General features: G+C 38.5%; 1 long non-coding RNA gene across 1 annotated transcript; it reads right to left on the bottom strand.

Moving 5' to 3' along the window:
- Positions 1-5,324: 5,324 nt before the first annotated feature.
- Positions 5,325-6,633, bottom strand: LOC129451153 (uncharacterized). The gene is made up of 2 exons (XR_012371540.1): positions 6,319-6,633; positions 5,325-5,537 (listed from the first exon to the last, which is right to left on the bottom strand). It is a non-coding gene; the product is annotated as an uncharacterized lncRNA (long non-coding RNA).
- Positions 6,634-7,984: the final 1,351 nt, after the last annotated feature.

Below are 7,984 nucleotides of genomic sequence, written 5' to 3' on the forward strand. Positions count from 1 at the left end.
TTTTAAATTGGGGTATTAGTATGGCTGTATTAAAGCTCAGTAATGACAAAATATTGCCTAGAAATCTAGACGCACCCTAGCGGCCGATGACGACAGAGCTGCGACGGTTCATACTTGAAAACAAAGAATGGCTGCTGCTGGCGAACAGCTTTCTTTTGAAGCGGCTTTGGCTGCGACTCTGGAGGACTTAGACTTATGTTTTTCTTTGAGAGAAGAGCAAATAACCCTACTGAAGTCCTTTTTAAGCAAGAAAGATGTGTTTGGACTTCTGCCGACTGGTTACGGTAAAAGTTTGATATACTGTACCAATTAGCTCCACTGGTGGGGAAACCCATGGGACTCAGCCACAATCCGCTTGTGATTGTTGTTTCACCATTGATGGCGCTTAACCAGTGGTGGATGAAGCTCATCTCACGTACAAATGGTAAATATATTTTAGCCATAAATTAGATATTCAACAATTAATCTATACTGTATGACGGTGGGTGTAACTGTTAGCCTACGCTCTAACTACGTCACCTTCTTCGTTGCTCTGATTGGTCATAGCGCTATCCTATTGCGTGCAGAGGCATTTTGAGGGACAACCTTATATCCCGCCCCTTGCATTGAGCCGTTTGTGTGAAGAGTTGCCAGACCTTACATCTTGATGTAGGTCTGGCTAACCAGGCTAGACAAAATAGTATTTTAAAAGCCATTTAAAAAAGAATCGCGATAAGATCGTGAAATTCCTTGAAAGAATCGTGATATGGTATTTTCCCCATATCGGCCACCCCTTCCCAAGAATGCCCACCCCTGATTTAAACAGAGTATAGCCATGGAACCTATTAAACTTAATGATTCATGTTAATCAGTTTTTGGTTTCATTTTCCTAACTTTTGTGTGTATTGTTTCTAACATTTTTGATTTTATCATTTTTTTACCCAACAGAAACACTAGACTCATAGCTGCAAGACAGTCTGAATTAGAGGTTGTTCCCCAAGAAGAACATAAACTCAGCCCAGTGGGGACTTCTTTAGAAGCATTTGAGGAGGAGATCAGGGCCCTCAGAGAGAAGAATGAAAGACTGCAGGACCAGCAGAGTGTAGTATCTTCTGCAGCCAGTAAAGATCTTGAGACCCGAGTAAAGGCTTTGCACAAGGAGAACACTATGCTGCTCAAAATGGCAGTTAATGACAACTATCTCTTGTAGACTAAAATAGGGATTCTTTATATTTAATAAATCACTGTCTCCTTATTTTTGGTGTTATTGTTACAGATGTAACTGTGTCTACATTTTTAGAGGACATCTACTGATGTAGTAAAGGGTTTCCTGCGGTGTTGTTTTCGTCAACGATGACGATAACAAAATGATTTCGTTGACGCACCTTTTTTATGACAATGTCGCGACAACGACTAGCTAAAAATGGCTCTAAGGTGACGAAAACATGACGAGACGCTTTCGAGTTTTCATTGACGAGACGGAACGAAAATGATTATAAGTCTGATGTTCACAATGCATGTAATTTCTGCCTATTTTTAGCTAAAAAGTATCAGCAATGCTGCCGCTTCCTATCCTTGTTTTGGGTACGCCCACCACCCGGCTGCCGCCATGCCACGCATGTGCACCAGATTTCACACAACAACAACACACCTGCGGCTGTGGCGAGTTCAAAGGATGCCAATAAACGAAAACGACGAGATGATTTATGGACATACTTTCAGTATAATCCATCAGAAAGAAAAACGGAATGCATATTGGGAGACGACAGTAAATGTGGCCACAAACTAGATGGGAAGAATACCACCAACCTCAAGCAGCACCTGAAGGCTCATCACGCTGAATTTTTTTTAGGTAACTAACAAGTTAACATATCATATACATTCAATTTTACATGACAATCGGCATGTGACACATTTCATGGTAAGCTTAAGGTTTTAACTGCATATTTCCGTTGGTTATAATATCCGGCTTGATGAACGGCCAGTTGTATTTTAACTTCCTTTGCCATGATGTTTTGCCTTTTGATCAGGTTATACGAGGCCTGGTATGGAGCTGGTGGGGGTTGGATTCAGTGTTGTATAAAGTACTAGAAAGCAATACTTGAGTAAAAGTACAAGTATTGTACTAGAAAAAGACTTTGGTAGAAGTGAAAGTTGTCTTTTAAAATATTACTCAAGTAAAAGTCTTAAAGTATCTGATATATACTGTACTTAAGTATCAAAAGTAATTTTCTGATATTTAATGTACTTAAGTATTTGAAGTAAAAGTTAAAAGTTTTTTTTAAAGCAAGCAGTTAGAACTTTGATTGTGAACTTTATTGTGGCTTTCTTATAGTAAAGTATATTCAGGGTTCCCATTATCTTTTTAAAGGGGTCATATTATGAAATTATTTTAAGATGTAAAATAAATCTTTGGTGTCCCCAGAGTGCTTAAGTGAGGTTTTAGCTCAACATACTGCACAGATACTTAATTACAGCATGTTAAAATTGCAAATTTGTAGGCCTGAGCAAAAGTGTGACATTTTTGGGTGTGACATTTAAAATGCAAATGAGCGTATGAAGTGCAAATACTGATCACAATGATGGTGGTTTGTTGTAATTGAAACTCAATTGTGCTATCAAGTCCTTCTATTCTCCCTCTTACTCTCTGCACTAAATGGCAGTGCTGTGGTTGGATGGAGCAGATTAAGGGGCAGTATTATTATAATTCGCCTTGCTACCTACCTCACAAAACAGGCGAAATCTGAACGACCTAATTTTTCCAGCCCAGTCTCACGAAATTTCGTTATATAGTCACGTATTTTTTTGATTCTTTTTTCGTGCTATTATCACGAAATTTCGTGTTTTTTCGTAGTCGTATAACGAATTCCTGTTTTCGTGTGATTATCACGTATTGGTTACTCGACTGTTTTGTCCTATTTTCTTACCATTGTCGCTTCGGTTTAGGGCCAGATTTACATAAAATGACATCCCTAACCAAACCCAACTCTAACCCTAACGCCAGGCGACATATAAAAAAATAAATCAGGGAAAAAAGTATAGATCAATATATTAAGTGACATTCTAATGCAAGCACCAAATCCAACCCTAAACCGAAGCGACAATGGTCTAAAAATAGGAAAAAACAGTCGAGCAACCAACACGTGACAACCACACGAAAACAGGAACTCGCCACACGACCACGAAAAAACACGAAATTTCGTGATAATAGCACGAAAAAAGAATCAAAAAAATACGTGACTATATCACGAAACTTTGTGAGACTGGGTAGAATTTTTCACATGCTTGCAGTAAATGGCTTACCCAAACAAAGTTACTGGGTTATCTTTATCACATTTTCTAGGTTGATAGAAGTACCGGGGACCCAACTATAACACTTAAACATGGAAAAAGTTAGATTTTCACGCTATGACCCCTTTAAGGTCATTGGGGGGTGGAAAGTCAGCAATAGATTTGTTTGTTTTTTTGGGTCAACCTATACTCCTCTCTCAGTGACGATGTGGCCCAGGAACATCAGCTGTTGTTTGAAGAATTGTCATTTCTTCATGTTGAGTGTTAGATTAGCTTAAGTGAGTCTTTGAAATATGGCTTTGAAAAAAGAACAAGATAAACTGCTCCATTATTCTGACAGTGATGACGAGAGAAACTGCCTGGGACTTCAAGTAGTTGTAGCAGTGACAATGCGCCTAGGACTCCAGACAATTTAATAACTTAGTGTCCTTGGGACATCAGATGATTTTTACTTTGACACTGATGTGGACTCTTGCTCTACTGACTTGGATTAGGAACCAAATGAAGCTGAAGTGGCCAGCTTTGAGGACGAACTGAGACAGTGGGCCTTGGAGCACAGATTGACACACAGAGCACTTAATGACCTATTGCCCATATAAAAAAAAGCAAGGGCACCTATTGCCTGTGGATTGCCGGACACCCCTTGCTACACCACGGCACAACACAACAGAGCCTAATTGTGTTGGCCAGTATAAGTACTATGGCTTAGAAAAGGGTATTTGTCGTTACTTAAGTCAGATGGAGAGTAATGATGTGCACCTCAGGGTAAACGTTGATGTCATCCCACTTTTCAGAAGTAGTGGTGTCCAATTCTGGCCAGTACTGGTGAAGTGTGGCCGTTTTGATCCATTCATTGTTGCCATGTTTAGTGGACATAGTAAGCCAAGTCTTCTTGAGGAGTATTTAAAAGACTTTGTGACTGAATCTCAAGGACAATGGAATTGTTTTCAAAGGCCAGACTGACACTGTCAAAATGTCAATATTGATGCTCTGACATGTGATGTGCTAGTAATGGCATATCTGAAATGTATTAAGAGTCATACTGCCTTTGAGAGTTGTGAAATATGTTTAATCAAAGGTACTCGTGTTGAGAGTAGAATAGTTTTCGATAAACAGGAATGCACTTCTTGAACAGATGACGGTTTCTCCAGAGTGGAGTACAGAAACCACCAACCTGGTATCAGCCCCTTCATTGCAGCAGGAATTCCTTGCATCAGCTCCTTTGTCCTAGATTATATGCATGTCATCTGTTTGGGAGTAGTAAGGCGCCTGTTAATTTACTTGACTCGTGGCCCAAAGGTCTGTTGTCTATCTGAGAAGCAAAAGGATGCAATTTTGAATTTGCTAGACAACCGCGAGGTTTGCATAAAATTGATATGTGGAAAGCCACTGAACTAAGGTAGTGTTTTGCTGTACACAGGTCCTGCTGTTTTGAAACTGTTGTCCCCCAAAAAATACCAACATTTCTTGGCCTTGAAAGTATGTGTGTCGATAATGCTGGAGTCAGATGAGCGGATTTGAAATGCCCATCTTTAACCCTCTGGGGTCCGACCATTTTGGGACACTGTCAGAGGTTCTGACATGCTCTTACATTTGGTCTTTTTTCAGTTGCTTTAAAACATAATAATGGCAAGTGTGTCATACCACTGTGTTCAGCACAAACTGGGCTAAAATATTATATGAGCTACATGTATGTACATGTTTGTATTTTTGAGAGAAAAAGGTTTATGCGTGTTTTTTTAAAAAGCTAAAATTTTAAGTCACTGATATAAGTCCACAAAACTCATACTAAACATGTTTTAACAAGACTTTCCTAAACAGAATCTAGTAGTCTAGAGTTTTTTCTTTAAAATGATGTGAAAATCATCCTGCCTACTCATTCACATAAACAAGTATATTGATTTAGAAATTGTAAGACACTTTTTGTTTAGAGGGGCCGTATGCGAGAAGGATTGATTGACAGCTAGCAAACAAAGGCTCGCATAATGAGCTGCATAATGAGCTGCATAATGAGGGAGGAGGGAACTACAGTAAAGAATGTGAGGACAAATGAACATGTTTGTTTGAGGTTTATTAAGAAGTTAACAATATAATCAAAATAGAAATGAAGGTCAGTAGGACCCTATTCAAAAACTTAACTTGTATAAGAAACTGATAAACAACAGAGCTGTAAACTTCATGTGGCTCATGTTACCATACAACTTTATGTCCAAAGAGTGTGAATATGTTTTTCCACTTCATAGTTTACTGATGAGAGGGATGCAGACCTGTAAGAGAGTTATGAACAGCTGTTAGCATAAATTGTCCACAGAAATACCCTTACATACATAACTGATGGGTAAATGATAGCACTTGTAACGGTGGTCGCCTAAACTCAATATACTGTATAAAAAAAACTTGGCCTAGGCGGGTTTCGAACCCGGGTCTACCACATGGCGGCCTAACGCACTACCACTGCGCCACCATTTGGTCACGTGATTTGTCTCTTTCACACACCTAGGTAGACTGGCCAAGGTAAATTTATAATTAAAAAAAAAGGCGAGTCTCCGTGTAAACAACGCGGAGCTCATAATAAAACAGTGTCGCGTGTAAAACGCAATGTATGGAATGCGTTGCATGTAAACAATATCATGTTACAGCAGACCCCCCCAGTGCAGCATTACTCAAAGTTGCCATGAAGGATACGAAAGTGTCTACTGTACAGCATGTAACAATGAAATCCGCCATTACGTGATCACGCGTACTCGTTTGTAAATAAGCATGTAAACATGAAATCTTACAGCACACACTTAAAAGACACAGCAGTGCAGCATTACACAAAGTTGCCATGAAGGATACGAAAGTGAATAACTGTGTCTAACACTGTACAACAAACAATGAAATCCGCCATTAACGTTACGTGATCACGCGTAAGTTACTCGTTTGTAAACAATGCGAACGTTTTTCAATCCGAGGCGTGCAGTCTGTTGAGGTTGCTTATGTAGGCTGAACTGCACAAGCCATAACATATTACATGATAGCAAATATAAATGAAGACAAATGACTTACAGTTTCTTCAGGAATATATCCGCCTCCATTGCGTCTTCCATTGTTCTTCTTCTTAGGTAACGTTAAAGATAAACGCTTCTCTTCCTCAATGTCCAGACATAAATGAAGATATTCCTCACGTGTGTGTATAAAGTTTATAATCCAAACATGCGCTAAAGTCTTTAAATCTTATCAAACATTACGCTTTGCTCTGCTGGTTTGAACAGCTCGTCTCTTCATTACCATGTCAACAGCGTGTGGGCGTGACCGCATTAGAGATAATGAGCTCAGCTAGGAAAAACGGTACTCTCTTTACTTCAATGCCGATTATATAAACAGGAAATATTTGTTTTTGATAATAATTAGCTTGTTTGAAAGTAGACATTTCAGGCTTTCTTTGGATATGTGTATTATGTTTGTGTGACGAGTATTCGCGGAGTTTCAACTAATTTTTGTAACGTGATTTGAGAGACAGCTGGCGTAGACAGAAATATCTAAATGAGCACCCTGTTTATTTTCTTTATTTGACAAAAACACAAAGATCTGTTGTTATTGTGAATGTACACTAATTTAAGAGGACCCTTCAGAGTTTCAAATGATGTCAAACACGTAAGTGTTTGATTATTAATGATGGAGTATTTTAAGTTGATTCTGCTATGATAAGGAGAAAACACGTCAAAACGCGTCCCCGCGTTTTTGGACCCCTGGGGGTTAACATTCTCAGGAACTAATCAAACATTTTGTCCTGTGCTATGCAGACCTGTAGGGCAAGACCTTTCCTGTATACAATTTACATGCCCCAATTCATCTCCATGAGAATGCCAGCCACTTCAACTTCAACAAGTTAACGATATACCGTGGGCAAATTTACTACCCTTTCGTGTTGTTAGTGGATGAAAACATTCACTAAATTAGACGGCTGTAAAAATGTATCAGATGAATATTTTTTCCAAATTTTTTTACATAAATCTGTTAATCAACCTCAGTCCTGATCAAAACTACCAAATCTTCACAAAAATTCCATGATTTTAACTCTTTAATTGCCAAGTTTATAAGTGGTGTGACTGATTTTGGGGAAAAAACACACACAAATTGACAGTTTTCAATATAAAAAGTGATTGTAGGCTGGATTTTTTAAAAACCTTTTTCACAGTCTTGGGCATGTCAAAGATGGGTAAAAACATTGGCATTGAAGCATTTTTAGTTTTTGTGTAGCATCAGTTTTACATTTTTTCTCCCTCATTTATTGTTAGTGGCTGTTTTTGCCCCATTGACTTCCATTATAACCAAATTTTTTGATAGCAGAGCAATGACCCCTTATTATCATGAATTTTTGAATGTTGGTGCTTTTTCCTTTTGCTAAGAGGTCAAATTTGTCATTTTTACTGTTGATCACCATGTGGCACTATTAACCCTATAGCAGGCCTATGCAAAAACAAAGCTAAATTTCTGGCTTGTACATTGAGTTACATGGAGTATAACTCCATGATAAAAACATATTATTGTGCGTGCGTGTGTGTGAAAAAGATTTTCCGTAAACATCTTCTCTGCATCAGATTTATGAACATAATTTATTATGAACACAAAACAACTTCAAAAACAACTTCAAATAAACTGAACAATGAAGCAATAGTTGGATGGAGAACTAAACAGTCAAAGTAACTTTTAGCATGCATGTGTGCACGTG

Source organism: Misgurnus anguillicaudatus, chromosome 2 (assembly GCF_027580225.2).
Source record: "Misgurnus anguillicaudatus chromosome 2, ASM2758022v2, whole genome shotgun sequence".
NCBI lineage: Eukaryota > Metazoa > Chordata > Actinopteri > Cypriniformes > Cobitidae > Misgurnus > Misgurnus anguillicaudatus.